Raw genomic sequence first — 25,415 nt, forward strand, 5'->3', positions numbered from 1 at the left:
AAGTGTGATGGGGAGAAGGCTAAGCTCTCCCTGCCAGTCCCATCAGGGCACTAGGGAGACAAAAAGACTCCTGCCTGCACAGGTGGCCAAAGCCAGGTGTATGCATCACTAACTTCCCTGTTACAATGGTGAGTAGTAAATTGGGTTACATTCCTGTTGCCTACAGTGTAGCAAGCAATGATACTTGAAATAAATTATCAATTTGCATAGGACATGTAATAGCTGTGCTGGGCACAAGCTCAGAAGCTGTCAGCTCTGACAACTCTTACTGGGACAGTGACTTTCAGTATTGACCTTAAAAACACCCACTTGTTGTAATAATGTCCTGCAATTCAGCCCTACACTCTTTTTTTCTAGGATCTACTCTTTTAGAATCATTAATTCATATCAAACTCCTATGATTTGCAGTTTTGTTCTTCTTTATCTGTGCATGAGGTTTGCAAAACAAGTGCACCAAAGATCACCCCTCCCCAGCACAGCCATGAGCAATACTTCACCTCCTTCCTGTCACAGAGCCAGCTTTCCCAAGGGAAAATTTTGATCCAATAAAACCTGAGTCTGACATTTGGTTGGGACTTTTGGACATCTGGCATACATAGGGGTCTGCTGGAAAGCTCAGCCATGTCTGCAGTGTACAGACATCCACTGCACACAGCCCACACAGTGCACCTGAGCCTGTCCAGGAGCTGTGGATTTACCGTGCCTGTGCTGGACAGATTCTTCATGGCAATGGGCTGAAATGACATGTCCCAAAAGCACTGCACTCACAGAACATGTGTTGACCATATGTGTAGTGTGGGCAGAGATCTGGCCCATTCCCTTCACATTTGATCAGTGACTTTGCTTAGTCAAGAGGAGTTTTCCACCTTGGCACACCCAGCCACTGTGCTGAAGCGGGCAGGGGGGTACAAGCTGAACAGAGAAGGCAACAGAACATTAATTAATAACAGAAGAGATATTAATTTGGTATACTGAGAGAGAGAGAGCAATTTACATCAGGAGTACAAAATAAGGAGTCTCTAATGGAAGGCAAGGAGATACTCAGTATTTTTTATCAAAGTTGGAGCAAGCAGCCCTGTGAAAGAAGATACATTGAGTGTTTAGGTTCCTTGATTTCGGGTTCTGGGCAAGCACAAAATGCTCAAAGTTCATGCTTTAGGTCTCAGTGGGCTGGACCAGGTGCTTAGATCTGGAATTGAGAAACTGGGCTGCACTGGCCTATGATCAGTGCCTTAAACAGAGGGAATGTCATCATTCCTGCTTGTTCACTACCTTCCCCCCACAAACAGACTTTTTTCTTTTCTAAGCCGATGCAAGAAAACAGTTGCTAAAAAAGAATTCAGAACCTTGACAATTTGGACAATCCTCCACTAATCTTCCCTTCAGGGTGCCCACAATCCTTTAAAGCATGACAAACTGACAGACAGAGCTCCTTTATAGTCACTGGGCTCTATATCTTTATAAACTGGCTCTTCTGTATGCAGCAGAAAACCTGGGAAGGCAGCCACTGTCAAAGGAAGGTGGAAACAGGCCTATTTAAGAGCTCTTGAGGGGCCACCAGATGAAAGGAAAATATCTGTGCACAACAATATGACTCTTCAGGTACAGAGAGGAAAAAAAGCTACTACAGCCTTGTTGGAGGAGAATCCCACATGCCTACTAATCTATTTACCAAAGGTTAATTGACATTTTTAAAAAAATTTGGAAGGCACTCAAAGCCAAAAAAACAGCTTTCCAGAGAGCAGAATCCTCCCCCCACCACTGTTGCTCTGCTTTAGATTATTTGTACCAGAGCCAAACTTATACGCCCTTGACACGTGCAGAACGTTGCAGCTCCAGGCAGCTTTTGGTTCAGTGGGGTTGAGAAAGTTGTGTGTGTGATGACAGCAGAGTTCATTCTCCCCCTCCATGTTTCATTTTCTTTTTAGGATTATCTCTGTTTTGATAGTGCCACCCTGATGCTTCCAAACTGGGGAAGCACACTGAAACCAGCACACTGAAACAAGATCGTTCTGAGCTGTACCCAGGCTAGAGAAATTCTCCTATAGATTGGAAAGACACATATCAAACAACTTTTAAAAAGCCAACTCTGACACATTTCCAACTGCAAATTTCACACCATTTTTTTTCCCTGGCTATCTGATATTGAGTTCAAAAACATTGCAGTGCTAAACTAGGCACCTGCCATATGGCATTCCAACTGCAGAAGATGACCAAGCCTGAGTTCACAAATTATTTTTCATTCAGACACCAGAAAAAGCATTATAACAATAATGCACAGAATGGATATCCTGCTGTTGGGTAGCACACTGTGATGCAGACATAGTCCATTCTGTCATAAAAAAAACACACACACATCTATTTACATATATATATATATATATATATATATATATATATACATATAAAAGCTTTCCTCTCAATCTAAATTTAGAGATTAGGATTATCATGAATAAACTTGGAAGATGAGAAACAAGATCTCTTAGATATCCATGTAAAACCCAAAAGCTGAATTGCATTACTAAAGACAGCTTTTTTATGTATTACTGCGTATAGTAAAAAGTAGTACAAGAATTGGGCAACTTAATATTAAGATTGTTTCCAAATGAACTATTACATGAACTCTAATACCATTCCAAATTTTCAATATGATATATGTTATTATAAGAGATTTAAACAAAAAACAAAAAAGAATATGGATGTCTGAAAACAGGACCTCTCTGTTAATTAAACAATTTCCAAACCTATTCATTTACTTCGCCTTTTTTATTATTATTATGGCACTAAATTTATAAGTATGTCAGGAAATACATGTGCTGCACCTGTGGGAAAGCAGAATTAAGGTTAACACCTATGCTTAAAAAAAAGAAAAAAAGATTGCTTTTAAAGATTATCATTCACAAGCTGTGCATACTAATGCTACTTCATCCTTCTCAGCAATTAACAAAGATGAAAAGAGAGACTGGCTAAACAAATAGACTTTGAAGCATCCTTTCATCTATTTAGGAAACTGGTGGGATCTTATTGCCATCACTTTGCTGTGTTTTATAGCTTCCTGAGAATCTTAACTAAAAAAAAATCAATCTGCTTGGAGCAAGTCCTACAGGTATTTTTCAAATTAGAAATACCTGAAAGTTTATCATCCCCCTCTCTTTCATAGAGCTCCTGACAAATATGATTGGAAAAGATTGATATTTAGTCTCCTCATTTCCTGTACTTGAAAGATATTTTCTCCATGAGTCACTATTTCAGTTTGTCATTCTTCCATTCTGGGGCAAGCAGGAACAGCTCCTGCCAAGAACCAGCCTCTCATCCTGAAAGGCCAGGACAAGGAGAGGCATCCACAGCAGGGATCACCTGGGTGGAACACAGAGGGGAAAAGTCACTTGGGAAATGAGATTGTGAGTTGAATAAATCCTGTGAGAAAACACTGCTAGTATTACAAATTTGCCCCCTGTTTTGTGTTCCAGGACAATTAAATTTTCACCACTTACACCAGCAGTAACAATGCTACCTGCACACATGCAAAGGTACAAGCAGACTAATCACACAGCAAGATAAAAATATCCATCTCAAAAAAGCTGCTGCTCCTCATGTGAAAAAGTAATTAAAAAATCAAAAATGCATTACTTCTTTTTGCCTTTGTCCAGGAAATTTTTTGATCAGGATTTGGGGAAAATGAGAATTGCAATAAAGAGTAGAAAAATGGAAAATAAAATAAAAACAAAAGAAAGTATCTTGCTTAACCTCTTCTCTGTCCTCACAAAATGGAGGAAGACTTGAAATGAATCTTGAAGTTCACGCTGTATGTGACTGTGAGAGAAGAAGGGAGAAAAAATAAAGAGAGAAAGTAAAGAAAACCCTCAGTGGGCTCTGACACTCTTCAGAAATTCAAAGTGTGGTCAGTCTGCTCAGGGATGCCAAATGCACGCTCTCATGGTGCCAGGTGACCCCTGAGCACAGGGCAAAGCCCAGGTGGGGCCAGGGCAAGGCTGGCACAGGGATTCAAAGCAGGCACTGAAGAGCTCTTCCAACAGAGCTCTTAAGACTGCTCACAATTTAAGCAGTCCTGTATTTAAATGCTCTGCTGAAAGAAGGCTTTTGTTTTGAAAGTTCCTGTCAGTGCTTTCTTTTAACAGGAAATCAATATATCATTTGTTTTCTAGAAAGTAGACACCCGTCCTTCAGGGCTTGTGCAGCCAAGTTTAGCTCTGCTGGAAAATTGAGTAGTTTTGACCTAACTTTTCTTTTTTCATGAATGTCACTTTCCTTACCCTGGGGATAGGAGGTAAGTGAAAAGAAAAGGGAATGAACATTATGGTATAAGTTTTACCCAGTCCTAACCATGGCTGAATTACCAGCTCTTAATTATTTTCAGTACTGGCAAAGCAGAAATCCAATGTGAGCTAAAAAGCAATTAAAAGATAAGAAAAATGTGATCTGTTTCCATTGTATTTGGCTTTTACACCAGCACCAGGAAGAAGAAGAAAGTTGATAGGGCTGGTTGCCAAGAACTCTGCCCTGCAAGTAGACACAGATGAAGCTTGGCAAAGACTTGGCAACAGGAGGGCCTCAGAATAATCTTCTTTAATATCAATTCAAGTCACATAAAAGAGAGCTTTGGTTCAAAAAATAAAGGAGTAAAGTGCCTTACTCATCCTCAGAATAAAGTGAGGGGCTCTTGGTCTTTCTGAAAAGAACTGCAGGGGCAAGAATCAAGGAGCACGCTCTGGTCTGTTCACAGGCACATGCAGCAGTTCACCACGTTAGGCAGATTGGAACATAAAAGCAGCCTGAAGAAAACAGCTTGAACCCCTCCTTCTCTTCCTTCCTGAATTACAGACAAAACCATAGCCTTGTTGCAAGATGTTTATTTGCAGCTGCTTAGAGTAGAATGCAAACAAACATCTTGACAAACAAGCTTCTTGATGGCTTCCCATTACACATCCAGAGTTTAGCACTGCTTCAGCTGAAAGACAAAGTCACTGGGAGAATATACAGAATTAAATCTGATGTCATTTGCCCACCTTCATCACTCTTCCCATGGAAGGCTAATGTTCAAAGACAGAACATCTCATCTGCAATCTTAGTTAGAAATAAATCACTGAACAGTCAATGATAAAAAGGGAACAATTTCAAAAGCATCAGTTCATATTCACAAGGTACTAGATCTGAAGGAGTAAAAGTATGATAAATGGCAGTTCCACAGTCACACATAGGAAATCCACACTTAAAAGGAAGACACTGAAAATTAGAGTCAAACCCTGGATAAGTAATACTGAATTGTATATACAGAGTACTGGATCACTTCAGTGACAAGTAGCCTGATTTTTTAGGTTTCTTTTTTAATATTGACACTATTTAAATTTGTAAACGGGGATATCCTGTTTTGGTATGTCTTCTCCTTTCACATAAAAACAAGCTTTTTTTTTGAAGGGAGAAAACTCAGCCCTTTGATGCAGAATGGCAGTCCTTGCAGATGGGCACAGACTGTACAGACAGAATTTCCCCCTTTGGCTCCCTTTGGCACGCCGTGCCCCTTCCATGGCAGATATAAATATCTGCTTTAGCTGTGCTGCTGTTCCCAGCACCACGTTCCAGGGTGCTGGACACTGCACAGCAGAGGACACCATGCCAGGTGTGAGCTGCTAACAGCCCACATTCTTCACAGTTTACACTCCAAACCTCCCAAGCCCTGACAATCCAAGGTTTCTGTGTAAAGCCACTAGTTCAATTGCTTCTTCTGAACAAACCTGCTTTTCTTAGAGCTAGAAGATGCTTAAGGAGAAGACAAATTAGAGTATGGCAACGACAATGCCAAGGTCATGGATTCAATCCTGTATGGGCCATTCACCCAGGAGCTGGGCTTGATGATTCTTGTGGGTTCCTTCCAAATCAGGACATTCTGTAAACTCTGTAAACAATGTTTCATTCTTACCATGTTTAACTCAATACACGATGCAGCCAAGACAAGAAAAATGGGGCCTTGACACAGTTCTGCTGCTGGAGAAGGCTGCAGCACGTCCTGGCACTGCTGGTGCCTCGTCAGGCTGGTGCCAGGTCTGTATGAATCTGAAACAAGAGCCAGGGAAGCACAATTGGTCTCAAGACTCAGGGCAGGAGCAGACAAATTGAACATCACACTCCTGAGGAGGCCTGGCACGTGAAAGTGGGCACATTTGAGTATCAGGTAGAGAAGTAGTTTCAGTTATCAAGGTTACTTTCTAGGCAGACATGCAGTTTTTACAAAGCACAGCTTTACTAACAGGTTTGCTTCCACTTAGCCCAGCCATTTAAGAATCTTAGGAATCAAAGTTGTTAACTTGTGCAAACATAGATATAACTAAACAGGATCAAAACAGGCTTGGATTGTTTGCCAGAACAAGCTAAGGTGTTTAAACTCACTGATATTAAGGATCCACACAAGTTTAACTGGATTAGTTTTTAAGTTAGTTTTGAAACTGTGAAATGAATTTCTTGATTGGGGTTTTTCTCTGTGTATATAGTATAAAATATAAACTTCCATACCATTTTATACAAGCACTTCCATCAGTCCTGGCAAAAACCTGATTAACATGCCAGGACTGCCATGTTTCTACAAGTCCATTTCGCATGGTCTGACTGCAGCTCTTAAGTATTTAGCCTACTTTCACCTCACTACTGCCTTGCTGCTCTCAGCTACTAATCCCCAAAGCAATAATCCCTGACCTGAACTTGTTCCGATTTCTTTCATGTTTTGCCTCAGGTTATTCACTTTCTACTGCTACTCAACTTTTCATGGGTTTGAGTTCCCGTCCCAAATGTCTTCAGCAAGACTGTCATGCAATAATTTCAGTGGAAAAGAAAAAACCAAAAGTATTCTAAATTCACATTCACACTGCAAATAATAAGGACTAAAGAATATGATGTTTTCAGTACTCGAGGAAGCTGCCATTCAAGACACTGACCCAATTTCCTTTTCAAATGGACAAATCAGACTCCCTTTAATCTCAGAAAGCAGTATGGATCCAAAATTTCCTTGAGAATTTTAATCATAATAGGCTTTTCCACAGAATGAGTTTAGTTTTTATGTTGTGCACAGTTTTTAATGTCTACAGAGAATGTTGCAATTAAGATTCAGGGGATTCAGAACAGATGCCCAAAAACCTGCAAAGAACATCTGTGGGAAAAGGTCTTTATTTAAAATAAATTCCTTACAAATATAGAAGAGCTAAAAAAAAAAAAATATTTTTGGCTGTTCTCTTTGAAAATAATTTAAAAAAAATAAAATTCTGTCAAAAGCAAATATTTTAGATTTATAAGTATCTTATTCCATCAGTTGATTCAATTAAAATCCCATTGCTTCAGTGACTTCTATGAAAGTCGGAAATTCTATTTCCCCAGCTATTCAAAGAGTCCATTTTATTTTTGTCTTATTTAAATAACTACTTCAAACAGAAATTAGAAGCATGAACCTAAGAACTCTCCCCCCAATCTATTATGTACTCAAAAAGTAATCAAGTATTGTAAATGGACAAGCATATCGTTGAATCATGAAAACAGAAGTTCCCACTGTATGTGAAGAGCCATGGAGAGAAAATAAAAGCTTCCAAATGTTGGCTATAAAAACAGACAAAAAAGCCTTCCAGAATCTACTAAGAGAATAACAAAGGGAAATAGGCTATTGTGTCCTACTGTGTGGAGGGGGCTGGGGAGGCAGGGGAACAGCAATGAAACAATTCTCAGGTCTTACTTTTTTGTGTACAAAGCCAAGAAAATCTCAGAGGAAATTACTTCCAGAGTCAGTGATAAGTGCTGAAATGTTTCCAGTGGAGAGCAGGATACAAATCCTTATTTTTCCTTTGTGGGTGAAGAGGTCGCTAATGTGAGCCCAAACAGACCCTTCTCAAGCAGCAGAATGCTACAGAGAGACACCAAGATCTCAGGAGTGGTGCTTCCCTTTCATGGGTAAATGAAAGTCACTCGTGGAAGCAAGCCTCTTGTCAGGTGCAGGCTCAGATCTCTCTGTGCATAACAACTGGATTCAGTCTGCTGTACCCATTTACTGGAGAAGGATGAAAAAAAAAAAATGAAAAAGGGTTATTTTCCCAGAAAAACATGAAACAGAAAGAAAAGCTGTTTTTAAGGACCAATTTGTTGTTACTGCTACACCTCATGAAGCCACAGCCTCTGATCAACCTCACCTGCAACCTCCTGGTGGGAAACCAAGTATCAATAATGGAGAGGTGAGAGTGGGAGAGCACCAAGATTAAAGAACTTCCTTGGCTGCCCAAAATGCTAGAAAACAAAACATGGCAAACTGTTTCAAACACTTTCCTATTTGTTGCAAGCATTTAGCTGTGTACTTAGCACACTTGAGCCTTACAAGAAATTCAGGGAAGTTTTGGATTAGTGATTCACCTGGCCTTAGTAACACTGAAGGAAAGACTCCTTTCCTGCGCCTGAAGAAGGAGGCAAGAAAGCATTCAGAACCCTGAAGCACCCTGTAGAGCTCCTCTTCACTGCACAGCACAACAAAGTTTTATTCCACAGCTCCTCATCTCACTGGGGTACCTGAAAATGTGTGGAGCCTTTGATGATGTTTCCTTCAGTCTTCATCCATTAAAGCATGGGAAGCCAACCCATACCCCACCTGCTCTGCTCAGGTTGATGTAGTTAAAGGAAAAGAGATGCTGAAAGATGGTTGAAGAGATAAAACTCAGGAAAAAAAAATATATCTTTATATCTATATCTATATCTATATCTTTCATCTATATCTATATCTATATCTATATCTATTTCTATATATCTTTCCTAATTCTTTCAAGAACTTTTCAACTTGGATCAGAGCTGGTATGGTGGGGCTGAATCAAGAAATGAGTCTCTTTGGGGATGTCATCCTCCATGGAGACAGTAACATAAATACTGAGAAAAGAAATCATCCAGAGCTGATTAGCTGAATAATCTTCAGCTTTAGCAGGACCTTTAGAAGTTGCAGCAGTGATGCCTGGTCATTTTGAAGAGTTGCGTCATTGTAGCTCAAACCAGAGTAGCCCTGGCTGTAGACTCAGACTTCCTGGCTGTGGTGGGAAGCAGAGGGTAGGGAACACCATTAGGGGCACCACACTTCTGTCTTTGCCCGTCCCTCACTGGGCACATCAGGTCCTTAGGATGCCCATTGGCATCTCCTGCCTCTGCACTGAGCCAGAACTTTCCAACCCCTCAGCTCCTGAGGACAGATTGTATTTCTTTTCAACATTCCCCATGGAGTCAGAGGCCTAAGACAAGGACAGGAACCACTGCCATCCTTCACAAGAACAGTTTGACCCATTTCATTTCTAGATATTGCTGCATTCCAAACAGGTCTTTGCAAGCAAATCCTGTTCCATTCTAGACCTCCTTAAGTCTACTGTATGTGGCAATTTATGTAAACTTTGATTCACAAAAGTAGAGCCGAAATCACAAACCCTTGAAATCAAGAGGCCAGCTCAAAACCAACATGTGAGCAGAGGAACAGATCACATGGAGCTTACAAAGCTTCTGTACTTACCCGAGAGTCTTGGGAATAAAGAAATTGCTCTTTACACATTTGCTGTGCTATGGTCCCATAGTGGCAGTGGCATCATCTCTAGAATTTCAAGAAAGGTGTCTTTTCTTTTCCCTGCCTTCACCACCCCATCCCCTTTTTCTTCTTCTTCGTAAAATCATCATTTCTTCAGCATCTTCCATCAGTTTTTCAGGAACAAAACATTACTAAAAACATAAAGCACAGGGAAAAAGTGAATAAATTTCAGGACCTTCTATACGCAATATAGAACAAAATTAAGTAACTATGCCATCATGCAAACTAAATCCCACCAGTTAATCACAACCAGGTAAGGTTTTCATGATGTTATCAAAATAAAAGAATCAAATAAAAAAATAAATCACAACAAATGCAAAATTTGAAACAGAAATGTCCAGAGAATTGGAATTCAGTTCCTTAGTTCAGTCATGCTCACTGAACTAACTTTTTATTTACTTCACATTTTCTGGGAAACTTCAGTGTACCTGATGGATATAGATATAGGTAGTCAGACCTGAGCCCTCCAGCTTGCTGTGACATTGCTCCCTTAACAAACATGACTCAGCTGTGGATCCCTATAACCTGAGCTCATTGAAGAGACTTCTGGGCAGGAGTTCAAGAGGGCTGCCAGTCAATAGCTGTGTTTTATTACTACAGGATCAATTATTCCACCATCATTCTTGGTGAAAGCATAAGAACAGGTTTGGTGGGAACTCCACAATTTTTCAAAGAGCTCAGTTCCAGTACTGCAGATGCTGTGCTGAAACCGACGTCACGGCTACCAAAGTGCCAGGATAAAGTGCCATTTGACAGATGGAAGTGCAGTTTTTGTTAAAAAGGCTCTTCATCTTACTATTTCAAAAGCAGACTTCTTCTTTGTTACTCATTTACGGCAATCCAGTTACATTTTATCTGAAAATTCATCTGGTTCTCAAGTCAGATTTATAGCGTAAACAGCAATAAAAAATGTGAGGAAGAAACCCTCTGAGTTTCCTGTAAAGCCAACACCTTAAACACCATACCAGACCAATTCTGGAGCCTCCTCCTGTGTAAGCAGTCCCAGCAAGAAAACAACTGAGTCAGGAATATTCATGTTATGAACAGAGCAGAGGACATATTAACTGTGGTCTATACTATCTAGAAGGTCATCAAGCCCATCTTTAAGCAGTTTTATGACATACACGAGAATAAAGGGAACAAAATATCATTGTCAGAAAGTTGAATTTGAGCATAATGGGCTTTTCCTTGTTTTTTCTTTTTTTTAATAAGAAAACAGATATAGCTGCTTTGTTCTTTTTATAACTCCTTTACTTGTTTCCAAATGCTACAAAATAAGCCCAGTCTTTCATTATTTTGCTTATTATGATTCTTTCACCCTTTCTTTTTAGTGCAGATTATTCAGAACATTTTAGCTTTAGGGAAGCTCTTCTCATCATCTTTCTTGCCACGTGGAACTAGCTGAAAAATATTAATGAAAGATTCACTCGAGCAAATATTCTATAAGTATAAGCAACATCAATATTTCAATGTCTGAAAAATGGGGCTATTCTCTTGCCTTGTGTAGGTTGTTTGAAATCATCAGACTTTAAGGGACTCAAAATTTCTTGCCAGGTTCAGTACATACCTTGCTTATGAAAATTCATAGGGGGAAATGGTATTTTTCTTTTTAAACAATATTTGGGAACTAAGAACCTGCTCATGTTTTACAATATACTGGTGGTGTAGGTGGAAATGTGGTTGCTGATCTCTTCATCATGGTCCTTGTAGACTGCTGCTTTCCCAGGCAGCTTCAGCTGTCACAGTTGCTTAGAGTCCACTGAGCTGTTTTTAGTTACTCATTCAAATATTCATAAGAACCGAGGGCTGCACTTTGCTGTCTGGTAACAACTTCATTTTCTGCTCACACTGAGCTCGTCCTTGTGGGCTGCCTCTTCCCACTCAGATTGGCTTTTCCTCAGCCTCATGAGCCTGGGAGGATAATGGAGTTTCCCTGGGAGCAGGCCAGAGGGGCACGTTCTACCTTTTATCTTTGCTCGGCTGCATGGTGAAAATAATTGCAGAAGACAGTTATGGATTAACAAAGAGACACGTGAAATGATCAAACCTGTATCAAGCACCAGTTTCTGCTACCAGAGAGAGCACATGCTTTAATTATTTAACTCACAGGACAGCTCACACCTTAGGATGGCAGCATTTTGGTGCAAATATTTACTACACGATATTGTACTTGAGCAGAGGAACGAAAATAGGTGTAATCTCATGTAATGTCCCTGGGAAAGACCAATGGACTGTGACATTTCCCTGCATGGGGGAAATCACTAGAGTGCAACGTTTCCATTATTTCATTAAAACTCTTGCTAAATAACCCTTCAGGGCAGCACAGTTTTGCCTTTTTAGCTAAAGGAAATAGCTGAAGAAAAGGAATCCACAACTGCTGCCAGTTAATAACAGTGTGTGGTAGGATTTCTAAGAGAAAATGCTGCCTAGCGCAGACAAAAAGGCAGACACGCTTCAATTAACGCAGTATTTACAGGAAGCTACACAACATCCTGCAGTTACAAGGGCGGCTTCCACCCTGTCGGGTGTTTCCACAGCCAGGAGAAGGCACCAAGGAGGAAGCTCAGGCTTCCCTTGCCTGTCTGCACATCACTGCTGCTGCCTCACCTCTGTCCTCTCTCTGCTTTGTGCCAGCAATTTTCCTGGAGGAGCCTGTGGGCAGCCCCAGCATTATCACCCACACAGAAGAGGACATGATCCCTCCACTTTCATCTCTCCATGCAACTGCAGCCCAGAATATGGGTTTTACAGAGAGAGTTTTGAGTGAATGTAATGGGTAAGCTCTTACCTGGGTATCAGCTAAACAAGTTACAGAGGTTTTTATTTTTCCTTTATGGAAAAGGGCTTAACTTCTATCAATAAAATATGCTAGAAATGCAGCATCTTAAAATGATTATCCTTTTAATTATGCTGTCATGACACTTTCCTTAAAGATTGTCTCCTTCAAGGCTTAGATTGAAAGTGTTTATTTACAAACTCACTGAACATAAGTACATAATAGCAGCAGACAGCAGGGAAGTCTTCTGGATAAGCTACAACCTAAATTTTCCCTGTCTGTCCTGTTCCACCCCACATCCAAAGGGGAAAACAAAACAAAACAAACAAACCCTGTTGTGGGTTAAGCAAAAGAGGTGATGGTTTTGAAGCTAATGAGTGATAAAACCACCTTTGATCAAAAGCAGGGAGCGTGGGGAAAAAGGAGTCCAATAACACCATTTGTTTATATTAGAGGAACACCCACTACTGCAGACACTGTTAAGACACTGTCAGCGTTTCTATTATGATCCCATATTTCAGAGCTTTATAACTTGGCCATGAGAAGTCACTTTTAAAATTGAATCCAGAATATAGAGTGATTTTAGCTACATTCAGTATATTATTATCACCATGTGGACACCAAAAATAGGTAATAGAAATAAATAAAAAACAGCTACAGCTAAACTAAAACCGGGTGTATTTAAGAGCTCTCCATGCCAGAGGCATCTCAGGCCCAAGCCACTCAGGTAATGGTTCTGCTCTCTTTAAAACAAAAGAGTGGACAAAAAAGTACCTTTTATCTGGATTTTTGGTTTGTATTGTTTCTTTTTTGGTTGTTACTATAGCTTCCATTCAAGAAAAATCCTGAATAAGCAAATCATGCAAGAGCATTATAAAGTATGTTAAAACCACACATGAGGAATAAGCACCAAAATAATCTCTGCTTCTGCAGCACCTGCAAGACTCATTTGTTTCTTTGTGGAGACAGAAGGAGCAGAAGCTGTGCAGTCAAGGGAGGGGGCAGGGAGAGCCAGCTTGCTGGATTTTGACCTTTGATGAAATCCCTTCAGCCTGTGCTCCCAATCTATTTTTCCTTCAAGTATTTTTTCTTTCCGAGGCTTCTGAAGAGCAAAGGTTAATGAAGTAATCTATAAGTGAATGTTAACATATGCAACGTATGTAGAGAAAAATGCACATCCCATTTTTAACATTTCTCTGGAAACAACTATGGCCTCTTATAGCTGCAATTTTGAAAGAATGCAATTATGGTATAGAATTTCAGCTACCTTTGGGCTGAGGCCTCTGGAGCCGCACAAAGAATTAGTGTATTGTTGTGCAATACATTTGTGAAATCGTGTTCCCCTAATATTCTCCTCTAAAGCTACAGAGCAATTCGTCTCAGCTAGAAATCATGTCTGTCTTCCCTTCTGTTTGCAAAAAATGTCTATTAGCAGCCTAAAGGCTTCTTTTCAGTTTCCAAAAATCAAAGACGTGTGTCAGCTAAATTAGCACTGACTAATGCAGCAAAAGAGCTGCTCTGCTGATGGCAAGAGGCACTCACCAGGAGTCAAGCACTGAAGGCAACAGATGTGGTGCTGCTCTCCTGGAGGAGATGAAGGTTCTCCACCAAACTGGCTTGTGCACACTGGCCAGCTCTGCCAGCCCTGTCCATGTTTAGGTGCAAGCAGAGATAAATCATGAGGAAAGAGGTTGGACCAGAGTCTGTTGAGCAAATCTAAATGACAGGCAAGTCTAACACGTAAAACTGCATCTCCCATCACCATCAGACCTGACTCCTGGTGTGCCAAAACCAGTGATTTTTTTCTGTTTTCCTTAATGCAGATAACAGAGCATTTAGTTCACTGGCAGAAAGAAAATCCAGGTATTCCTCTCTTGGTGCAACTGGTTTAGATTCTGTACCAGGAATATCATTGTCCCAGAGAGCTCCAAGTGTAACATGGCTTAGGCTTATCTAATTGACAGAGCAAAATAAAGGTGGGCAGCACTTTAGAGATCAGATATGTTGTTCAGAATAGCTTAAACTTCAGCCATGAAAGCTGTAAATCCAATTTACAACCAAATTGTTCCCAATATCTTTTTTACTTCAGCTAAGCTTCTGCTCAAGGTGTTTTTTCAGAATTTATTGACAACACTGATATTAATGATATCTAATGAAAAAAAAAGTCAATTACTATTGTTAAGCCAGTTCCTTAACACCATTTTGAGGCCATTGGATTACAAAGTAACTTCAGAAATTTTGCTTTATCTTACAGAAAAGCCTGACTACTACAGGCAGTTTTACAACTGCTGAGGACACTTGGCTGCTGAAGACACCATATACATTCATAAAGCCCCAGAAGAACAAAATCAGCACCTATTAACTAAAAAAAAAACAAAATTACATTTTGATCAAGCAGCATCACTGGTCACTAATACTTTGCCATGCCTAGACCTGAAAGAATTCAGGATAAAGACTGAGATCCAAGGGTGGCATAGCTGCTGTACTTAGATGCACACCAGGGCTTTGCAAAGCACATGAGCAGTGACATGAGCCTTCTTCTTGCACCATTCCCTGCTCACCAAGCCCTCATATTTTCACCAAGTCTGTTCTCAATTCTTCTGTCAAGTGGTTGCAGGTTAGGTGCTGAATTGAAGCACGTAATTATTGACCCAGATCCTGCCTTACCATTTTAGCCAGATCCTGGTTTGGTCAGAGCTCCTCTATACATTGAAAGAGCAAGGAAACTTTTACTTAAACCTGTTTAAGGCTGAAGACTTGTGGCTAAACTCTGCTGTGGGTCTTCTATACTCTGTGAGTCCACAGGACTACTTGAAATTTCATTTCAGCTTTCTGAGCTGCAAGAGCATAACATACTCTGGGACCTTCTGCCCAAACCACCACACCAGCACAACCACATTGCTCACACAAAGCTCTTCTTTCCTTTAAGTCTGTATTTTCCCATATACATAAAAGAATTCCCCTTACACCAATTTTTCAGGATGCATTCTCCTCAACCTTTGCATGAGGTCTCACATAAGCTCTGAACAGCCCAGTCAAACAACAAAATACTTCGTGTTTTACATAATAAATCATCTTTATCACGTTTGCAAAACAGTCACCTGTGACACTTGCTGTACTAACAAACAGCAAAGCCCTCTCCTTTCAATCCCCCAAGTATGGCACAGCATATGCATTACATCAAAGCTTCTTCCTGCAGCAACTTCCTTCATTTCTAACACAATTTACTAGCAGCAGCCTGAAAAATATCTCCTTATTCTTTAATAATGGTTAAAAAACAAGCAAAAACCGGAAAAAAAAAGAACCTCTAAACCATGCAGTGGCAGAATCCCTAAAAAATAACTATATGTATGTAAATGCAAGAGACTTGGAAATTTTCATTGAAAAAAAATCTCTGTGCTGTTACATATGAAGGCAAGGACCACTATAATGTATTTTCACTTATCTTGGCAAAAATAAGAAGGGAATTGCAGTATCAGAAAATTTAACTACAATAAACAAAAGAGCTTGAGTTGGCCTTGCTTTTTAAATTTTTATTATAGACATGTAGAATAGTTATCGAAATTTCCTGGTTGGTAAGGATTACACTCTAGCAAGTTAATCACAATAGCTACATTTGCTTTTCCTTACACTTGGTTCTGAACTGCAACAATGAATCATTATAGTGTTGCCTGGCCTATAAAAAAATAAAATAAAATAAAAATTAAAATCAAATAAAATAAAATCAAACAAAATAATAAAATAAAAAAATAATTAAAAAATAAAATAAAATAAAATAAAATAAAATAAAATAAAATAAAATAAAATAAAATAAAATAAAATAAAATAAAATAAAAGCACCAGGGACAGTTGCACTATAAAGCATACTCCCAGGAGCACAGCCCCACATTCCCGATAAACACACAGGAGCCCGTGCGTGGGGACAGAGCTCCGTGTGTACAAACAAGGCGTTTTCCAACGCTAAATCCCACAGTAAACCCGGGCCGGGAGCAGCTGCCGGACATTAATTTTCCCCCTTTGGCAAAGAGGCCGTGGGGTTTGGGTGGCTCAGCCCTCTCCGGTGCCCTCCCTCCCTCTCTCCATCCCTCCCTCTCTCCATCCCTCCCTCTCTCCATCCCTCCCTCTCTCCATCCCTCCCTCTCTCCATCCCTCTCTCTCTCCATCCCTCTCTCTCTCCATCCCTCTCTCTCTCCATCCCTCCCTCTCTCCATCCCTCCCTCTCTCCATCCCTCTCTCTCTCCATCCCTCCCTCTCTCCATCCCTCTCTCTCCATCCCTCTCTCTCTCCATCCCTCTCTCTCTCCATCCCTCCCTCTCTCCATCCCTCCCTCTCTCCATCCCTCTCTCTCTCCATCCCTCCCTCTCTCCATCCCTCTCTCTCTCCATCCCTCCCTCTCTCCATCCCTCTCTCTCTCCATCCCTCCCTCCCTGCCGGGCTCTCCCCGCAGCGGCCGCGGCTCCCGGGCCGACGCTGCCCCCTGCCAGCGCTCCGCGGCCCCGCAGCCCCGCTCCGGAGCTCCTCCAGCCCCTCTGGCCATTCCCCTTCATCACCACCTCAAGGGCTTCAGGCTGCCCCCCTAAACAAGGGAGGAATAGGAAGAGCAGCTCAAAACCCCTCTCCTCTGCCTCTTATTCCCCATCTCTCTCTCCCCTGTACCTGCACATTTAGAGACTGACTTTCAAAATTATGTGGGAAAATAAAACTTTCCAGAAGCTTACCTCCCCACTATGCAACAATTCCAAATATTCCCAACTGCAGCCAGAAAACACAGTTGCTACTGTGCGCCCTTCTGTGCCAAAAACCTCCCCAAAATCCACATCAAGTGGTCTCTTCTCCCATTTGCCCATTAACTAATGCCCATTAGCTAAAGTCTTGAAAGAGTTGATTAGCATATATTGAATTTTACAGTACTTTGATTAAGACAATTTTATTTTAACTGGGAAAATGAGCAGTTTGGAGCACTGACTGAAACACAAAGCAGCCTTACAGGAATGCCACCTCCTCCAGCAGGAAGGACAAGGGACCCTTCAGGGTTTTACCTGTGTGTTCTCCAGAGCAGCCTCTCTGCAACAGCATCATCTGCGCTCAGTCAGTCAGTGCTGCTCTCCTCATGTGCTGCACTCCCCAAATACACAGCTTATGAAGTCTAGTGTCATCACCACCTCACAGGTTTGCACTAAATAAACTCTTGAGTACATGAGTACACAAATCTCTGCTTTGCTTCCAAACCAAGCCCAAACAGCTCCCAGTCCTGATAAAGTTTGCTAAACCCACCTACAGGCCTAAAGCCGCCAATCAGCCTGTCCCTGCCATTCACTAGTGGCAATTAATTTCTGCAGCACACAGCCAACATTCAAATTAATTTCCTGCTGTCCCTGCATGTCCCTCGCTGCTGTCAGACCCAGCAGGCCTCCTGTGCTGCCCGTGGGTGCTCTGCCATGGGCTGCACCGCACAGCTGGCCAGGGCTGGAGCACCTGGGGACACCAGCTTAGCTCAGGGGACAGCAGGGGATAGCTGGCAACAGAGCAGGACCATCCGCCTGCTCCTGGAGCTGTTCAGCACAAACCAAGCCCTCGCTAATATTCTGCAAAGAATTCTTCCTCTCCTGGAAAGAAGGTTTCAAGGAGTTCAGTCATATTGGTGATTTTCATCCCCAATAATTACAAAGTCCACTCCTTCCCCTGTTTTTGGAAGATTAGGTTATTTACATAATTTTTAAAAAAATAACCAAGAGCAGGAGGGTTCCCCTCTTTTTTTCCCTCTCTCTTTTTAAATAAAACCAGTGTCTAATAGAAGACACATTTTTACCTCAGAAAAATAACCTCTTCCCCCATATTTAGCAGGAGAACTTTTTACCCCATTTCAAAGGATCAACAAAGTTATCAAGAAGAAAATCTCACATTACCTTTGAGATCAGTTTTGTTATTCCAGGGGACATTTTCAGTCACAAACCACTACAGGTTTGTTGTTACAAGCCACTACAGGTTGCTCAGCTCTGATTTTCTGAGAGGAAGATCAGCTATACAGATAAAGAGATGTTGGTTCCAAAACAGCAGTGATCTGAGTTTCCAGAGCAATCTCATTATCAGCACAAGGAGCAAAGAGGATTTCTTAAAATTACCTGACAATTTGTTCTGAGGTTTGATCTTTTGTACTTCACTTAAATCCTACTTATTTTAGGCCCGTTTTAAGCTGATTCTACACAATCTAAGAAGAAACTTCCATTCCCTTAATTTTACACATTTTTTGATTACACTCTTCTTTTGTTTCTGTGTCTGGTGAACTGGGTCACATCAGAACAACTTAGAAACCTGGCAATAAGAGAAAATCAGGTCTAAATGCACTTTTTAATGAGTTAGTCCTCACAGCAGAAATTCCCTTGAAGAAGGATACTGGGAGACATCGAGGTCTCCAGACTTGAGGTGCATCAATGTTTTCACTCTGCAGCATTAAAAGGCAGTGAGGCTGATCTCTGCCAGCAGAGCAGGGGGTCCTGCAGGGCTGCAGCCCTCTCTGAGACACAGCAGAGCTCTTCCATGGGCACCCTTGTGCCCTTCCCTGGGCACAGCCTCACCTGGAACACCCCAGGGTGGTGGCAAGGGGGAACATCGTCATTCCGAGCCCTTACTGCTGGAGCATTTGGCAAGCAAACCAGGTTACACTGAATTACAGGGGCTTGCCCTGAGAATCGTACTTAGATATGACACTGCCTTCCCCAGCACATGTTCCCTCCTCTGCTGGGCATTCAGATATAAAAGAGGGAGGTCCAGTCATCCTGGCCATGTGTGGAAGTGGAAGGTCATCCTTCAACTCCAGCCCAGCTCATTTATTTAGGTCTCAGTTCCTTCTCCTTGTATTTAAAAAGGAGAGAGCAGCGCTCCCTTCAAAGAGGGCCTAAAGTTCATAAAGTGTTTCACCAGGCTGAGACAGCAAGGCCTGCAAAGGGCAGAATTTCATTTTGTTATACTTGTGCTGATTTGATCTCTGTGTACATTCATCTGAGGACTACTGTGCTTGAGGACACAGAACACCTTCCATACGAAAAGTTATTTGGAAGGCCAAGATGATGTATGATTTTAATCAAAACATCTGGGAAGAAGTTCCCCTCCAGGAAAAGTTTTGGTGCATCAGCAGAAAAATGGATGGTTGGCTGAAGAACAGAACTGTTACAGGACATCTAATTAAAAACAAAAAATATTATTATTGGTCTTCCTACCACAGCAGATGAGCCCTTTCCAGAAGCATTACCCAGGCATGTGAAATTCTGTTTGTGTCTCACACAAAAGACATTCAGCACAAGATACTGCTCTGAAAAAGTAGCTAAAGATATTCGGTATTTGCTGCAAGTCATTGAGTACTTCACTGTTGCCATCTTGGGGAGCCTTCTAAAAGCATTGCCAGGTCACAAATTCAGTTCTGCAAAAGACTGGCTCTTTATCATAAAACATTTCATCAGTTGAATATTTCAACGAGTTCATTGCCACCATAAGGAAGCATTAATGGTGATAAAATAATCAGTCAGCAAAAATTCTATTACTTCTCCTTTAGTAAATGTGATCATTACATCCTCACTCGAAAGTTTCTCATTTCCTGAGGGATCAGAACAACTATTAGCTAAAAAGCACAGAGAAGGTACAACTGACACCCATTAAATGCATATAATCTCATTGCCATAGAGAAACCCCACAGAAATTACACCCTGAATATCTGTTTCAGGTAGGTGGCTTAAAGTATTCCTTTATTATTAGGATTAAGAACAAAAAACGTAGCAGGAAAAGATATAACTGTATAACACAGCCCTTCTCCTCTGCTCCCTCTTGTATTTTGCCTTTCTGTGCATTGAAAATTTATTCTTTTAACTGGATTAGTTAGTTAAAATGCACAGTATTCTTTTTAAATGGCTCTCCATATTTCTCTCTGTGGATTACTTTGAAGCACAACATGTCTATTCTTTTGAACAGGTTCTCTCTCTTCACAGGTGTTCATTAAAGTGTGCTCAGCTCTAATCCCCTTAGCACTGAAGTATGCAGCTTTAAAAAGGACCCAATATAAACCAGCATTGCTGAACTCTTCAATGCTGAAAAATGGAATTTTCAAAAGGAAAATCAGTGTCTTAAAGACCACACATGTTCCTCCTAAAACAAATACTGACCTACTTAGCAACCAGTTTTTAAAAAGCCATTTTATCTTTGACATTTACAAAGAAGAGCCACAGCAGAATACAGTCAATCTGTAAATCTCCCGTTGCTGGTGAGAGCACACAGTGGAAAACCAACCACCCTATAAATAATAGAGGTGATTTTCTCAGCATCTTGTTTACTGAAAAGCTGACATCATGGAGGAGAAAGGCTGAATAAATTACCAGCTCCTCAGATGCTTTCCTCAATACCCTTTGCAAAACATTCCCACAGCACTTAGAAGAACATAGTTTCTCACATATCATCCTTCCCAAACTGTCCTAGATTTTATCCAGATTGTGCCACTAGGCCAGGTCCACATCAGGAAGTATTTTGGCAATGAATCAGTAGGTGAAAGTGTCTGGTACCCACCCCCTGACATCTCCACTCTGTGTATTTCAGATTTGCCTCCCTGTAGATTTAGTCTGGCCCTGGACTAAATGCCCTCAGTGCACATGTGGTTTGCTGCTTTCACCTCTCAGGTCTCCTCCCAAGAGACAACAAAGCAACAAAAAAATTGCAGTTTTCTGGCAGTTTTCTGGCAGTTTTCCTCATGGCTGTGCTGATAAAAGTCACCCAGAGAGTCTGAGCCCGAGGCATGAGCTCAAACTGTGCTGCCCTTCAGACGCAGCTTTACCTACAAGGGCTTGAAAACTTTCAGGAGTGGGGAAACACTGAGGCCTCCACTGGGAGCCCAGTCAGTGAATGTACCTTGCTAAGACAGTCATTACCAACAACACCCAAAATTAAAAGCAAGGATCACCTCTTACCAGTTTTCCTCAGATATCGCAAGTTTTTGCTATACAGTACCTTCATTGAGAAATGGAAAGACAGACAAGTCTTCTGAAAGCTTCCCTTCTTTTGTAACTGTTCAAATATCTCCTGCATGTGCCAGTCAGTTTAGGATGGTAGCCTGAAATGTGGCAGGAGACATCTGCTATATGTGCCAATGGAGTTTTGCACTGCAAATTCATTTTATAAGTCAATAACCATTCATAGACCTTAGTGGAGTGTGTTCCCCGTAGGCAGCAGCAGGAGTCATCCCCCACCAGCTTTCAAAATAACCCTTTGTAGTGCACAGAAAATGCTGGATCTCTTTAAAACTGAATTTGTATAATTTCAAATTCTTCTTGTATCCTTCTTTGAAGATTTCAAAGCCTTTAACAAATATTAAATATGCCTCTTTTACTTGGGGAGAATGTTAAAACAAGGCAAAGGCACAGAGACTGCTAAGTGCTGCATGTCATTGGTAGGAGAGCAAAAAAAAAAAAAAAAGGAAACAATAGTAAGAATCCTCATTGATATCCCCTGACTTAATGAGACAATGCTGTCCTGTCAAACAGATTCTGGCAAAAGAGAACTCAAGTGCCCACAACCATCACCTAAGCACTCCACACAGAAACAGGGTAACTGTCTGCTGAAAGGATATTTATGTAGCTTACATAAAACCACACTAATAAGACTAAACAATCCTTGGAGCACAATTCTCACCTTCCCTGCCTAGGCAGAGACCTGCTCCAGCCCTGTGCAAAAGGCATCATACTTTTAACTTGTTCTTTCTGACTCAGCAGCAGTTGTGAAGAAAAGAACCCAAAAGAACAACATCTGGAACTCCTGGTGCTGCAACTGCTGGGTTACCTTGCAGTAAAGATGCTGAGATCCTGTTCCTTCAAACATGGTTTTGTCCTGGTCTGGCCACTGTTACATGTGAGACAAACTCATGGAAGTGATGCTTGTGCAAATGTCCTCTGAACAGGAAATTCAGAGACACAGACAATTCCTGCTGGAGGAACTTCTCTGATCACACCTGGCTTTTCCTTGTGATTTTGTGAAAGTCCAGCCACCTTTCCTGCACAGCTATTGAACTGGAATTGTGGCTTGTTCTGTTCTGCACTGCAGTCTTTTTCATATGTGTAAAATATACGTGGACAACTGTTGTGTAATGATACAAAGTTCACAACTGGAATTTCCAACTCTATGGACATGGTAAAGGTTTTGCTGTCTTGTTTCATTCCCAAAACTGGAGACCAAAAGGTCCATTTTCTCTACATGTTGCATAATCTTGCTTGTCAAGAAAACATGAATACCCTGTTTTTGAAGTAGTGCCGTGCTCTGATATTTCATGAAAAACAAGCAATTGACATTTCTTAAATCCATGTATTTCATTGACATTTTGATGAACTGACTTAACCTTATACTGAGTCATGACTCCTGAACTTCAAGTTCCATAAATAAACAGACCATATTCTTCCCAATCATTACCTTCCCAAAGCAAACTTCCTCTTTCCCAGTGCACCCTGCTACACTCCTCTCAAAAAACTTTAGAGAAATCAGTGCATTTCTTGTCATCAGTCTCTGTTTTCTTCCATGCACTGAAAAACTACAATTTCCAGAAAGCAATGTCTACAAGGTAAAAGCTTAGTTGTAGATAGAGTCAACAAAACCTTTTGAATTGGATCAGATTAACTTAGAAATAGAACTAACAAACTACCACAACCTTTATGAAAACAACTCAAGGCAAATATTACTTTTTACTGTTATCAGAAATACTTCCAAGTAACATATAGAGGAAATATTGATTTGTGCAAAGACATCTTTCCAGTGCTCACCTGGACCTGCCATCCAACAGCTTACAGAACAACAATGCAGCACAGGCTTTTTTTGTGTTCAGAATTGTCCTAACAAGGTCATTTTCTTGTACTGCATCCCTCAATACTGTTTCTGCTTTTCTCTATTTAATCCAGTTACTGAAATAAAAGTATGAAACCACCATTCCAGCCAGGGGAAAAGCACAAAATTGTCGGTTCCACAACAGTGCTAGTTCACAGAGTTCACTCCTATAAATTTCCTTCCCAATTTTTCAGGCTGCAGAAGTGCAGAAATGTATCAGGATTCCTGATGTTAAGCCAAAATCCCTGATCCAGCAGAAAAATATTTGAGCAGCTCCTTGCTGCATCAGTGCTCACATCTTTTCTAACTTAAAAATCTGCATATTGTTTCTGCGTCTCAAAAATTATATTAAGTCTAAATCCATTTAAAGCAATGCAAATATTAATTGGAAAAGTAGGAAGGAAGATCTCTCCATAATGATACAGGTTAAAAAGAAATTCAAAGTCACCAGCATAGAAGAAAAATACTCCAGATCGTAAACATTGATAGGTCTTTAATTTCTAATAGAAATTGAGCCAAAAACTTGTCTGTTTAAAATAATAACTATGGATTTATTATAAATGTGTCAATAACACATTTCCCAGATAAATATGTTTCAAATTACAAGAAGTAGTTGAATCACTGGAGAATTTAGTTCTTTTTTTTATTCCAATTACTTAGAAAACTGAAATGCATCTATCTACATTTTGCTCCTCATTAACACAGCAGTATTAATCATTGCAATGTTTCTGTGTATTTAAATATGTAAGCACTGGCATTTAACTATATAAGATAAACAAAATGTGCAAGCTTAAGTAAGAAAAAATATCAAGACTATGTCCTTTCACCTGGAATTTTGTTGATGTAGGTACTCCTTGAAATGCTATCATGTTTTAATATCTTACTGAGCAGCAAATTGAACCATATCTCCACTGTCAACAGAAATTAAATCAATTGACCTTTATGCTTGATTAAAAAAGAAAATATCAAATATAATAATAAAAATATCAGAGCAGAGCTCTGATGGCCTGTGTAATCACAAGCATTATATTTAGAACTACAAGCAACAGAAAGAAATGTTATTTAAACATATTTGTTCAGTAATTAAACACTAAATTCTAAGTATGGCCATTTGTTTCTTGTTTAGTTATGGAGATGAAAAAATAGTCTTTAGTAAGATCAGATGAAAATATTATATATGCTTTATTGACAGGCTGAATGCAAGTCTTGTAGAGTGCTCAAATTATGTATGTACCTTCAAATTAAGAGCTAAACTGGACTTCAGTGGGGTTTTGACTTCACAACACAAATGAATGATGATACTGAGGTGTTATCTCAAGTCCATTCATGACAGACCACATGTGCAGAGGGATTTGATTAGATCTCAACATAAATCAAGAATTTACCCTATGGATTAAATTATGAACTTTTTTTTTTTGCCTAAATAGAGAGAAAACAGGTGGTTTATGTGCATAGAAAACAGTAAACTGAGAGCAAGCTCCCCTCTCAACCTGTATATAGGGCAACAAGAAGGGTTATATACACATCACCACTGTGGCTGTTGATATATTTAGGTAAAACCTTCTCTTACTAAGGAATTGTTGGATTCCTCTTACAGTTCATCACAGTCAGGTGTCACCAGAGCCTGCACAGTGCAGAGAGCAGCACTTACAGGGTACATCCTTCTCAAATTCCATGCTGCTGTGGTGCCACCCACTGACCTCTGCTCCCCAGCAGAGAGCCATGCCCTGACTCTTGACTAAGTTTCCCTGGAACATCCCTCCAAGTTGTTTTATAAATCCTTACTGGGGAATTTACTTTTTCACACTTGTGTAAAAGAATAAGGCCAGTCAACATCTGGCAGATGTGGTTACTAGTTTGCCTAAGAAAACAGAATTCCCAGTTGTCCATATTCACTCTGTGGTGAATCCCCTTTGGCCTACACGTTTCCCCACAGGCTTCAGAAAGTTTCTAAGTTACACTGACTGCAAGCCAAGACATTCCTGATACACACCTGATACCAGGCTTTCTGCATTGTTTTCTTCTTGTCTACCCTTCTGACACATGGTGAATCAAATACAGTGCTTGGACTCTATTCCATGGACAGATAATGGTTTCAAGAGGCAGCAAAAGGAGTCTGGAACTAATTTGAAGCCAGATATCTTCAGATTTTCTGCAGATTGCTTTTCTAATTACAGCAGAAGTAAACAT

This window comes from Pseudopodoces humilis, chromosome 11, assembly GCF_049639895.1.
Source record: "Pseudopodoces humilis isolate 2021_Gansu_Grassland_sample_001 chromosome 11, ASM4963989v1, whole genome shotgun sequence".
NCBI lineage: Eukaryota > Metazoa > Chordata > Aves > Passeriformes > Paridae > Pseudopodoces > Pseudopodoces humilis.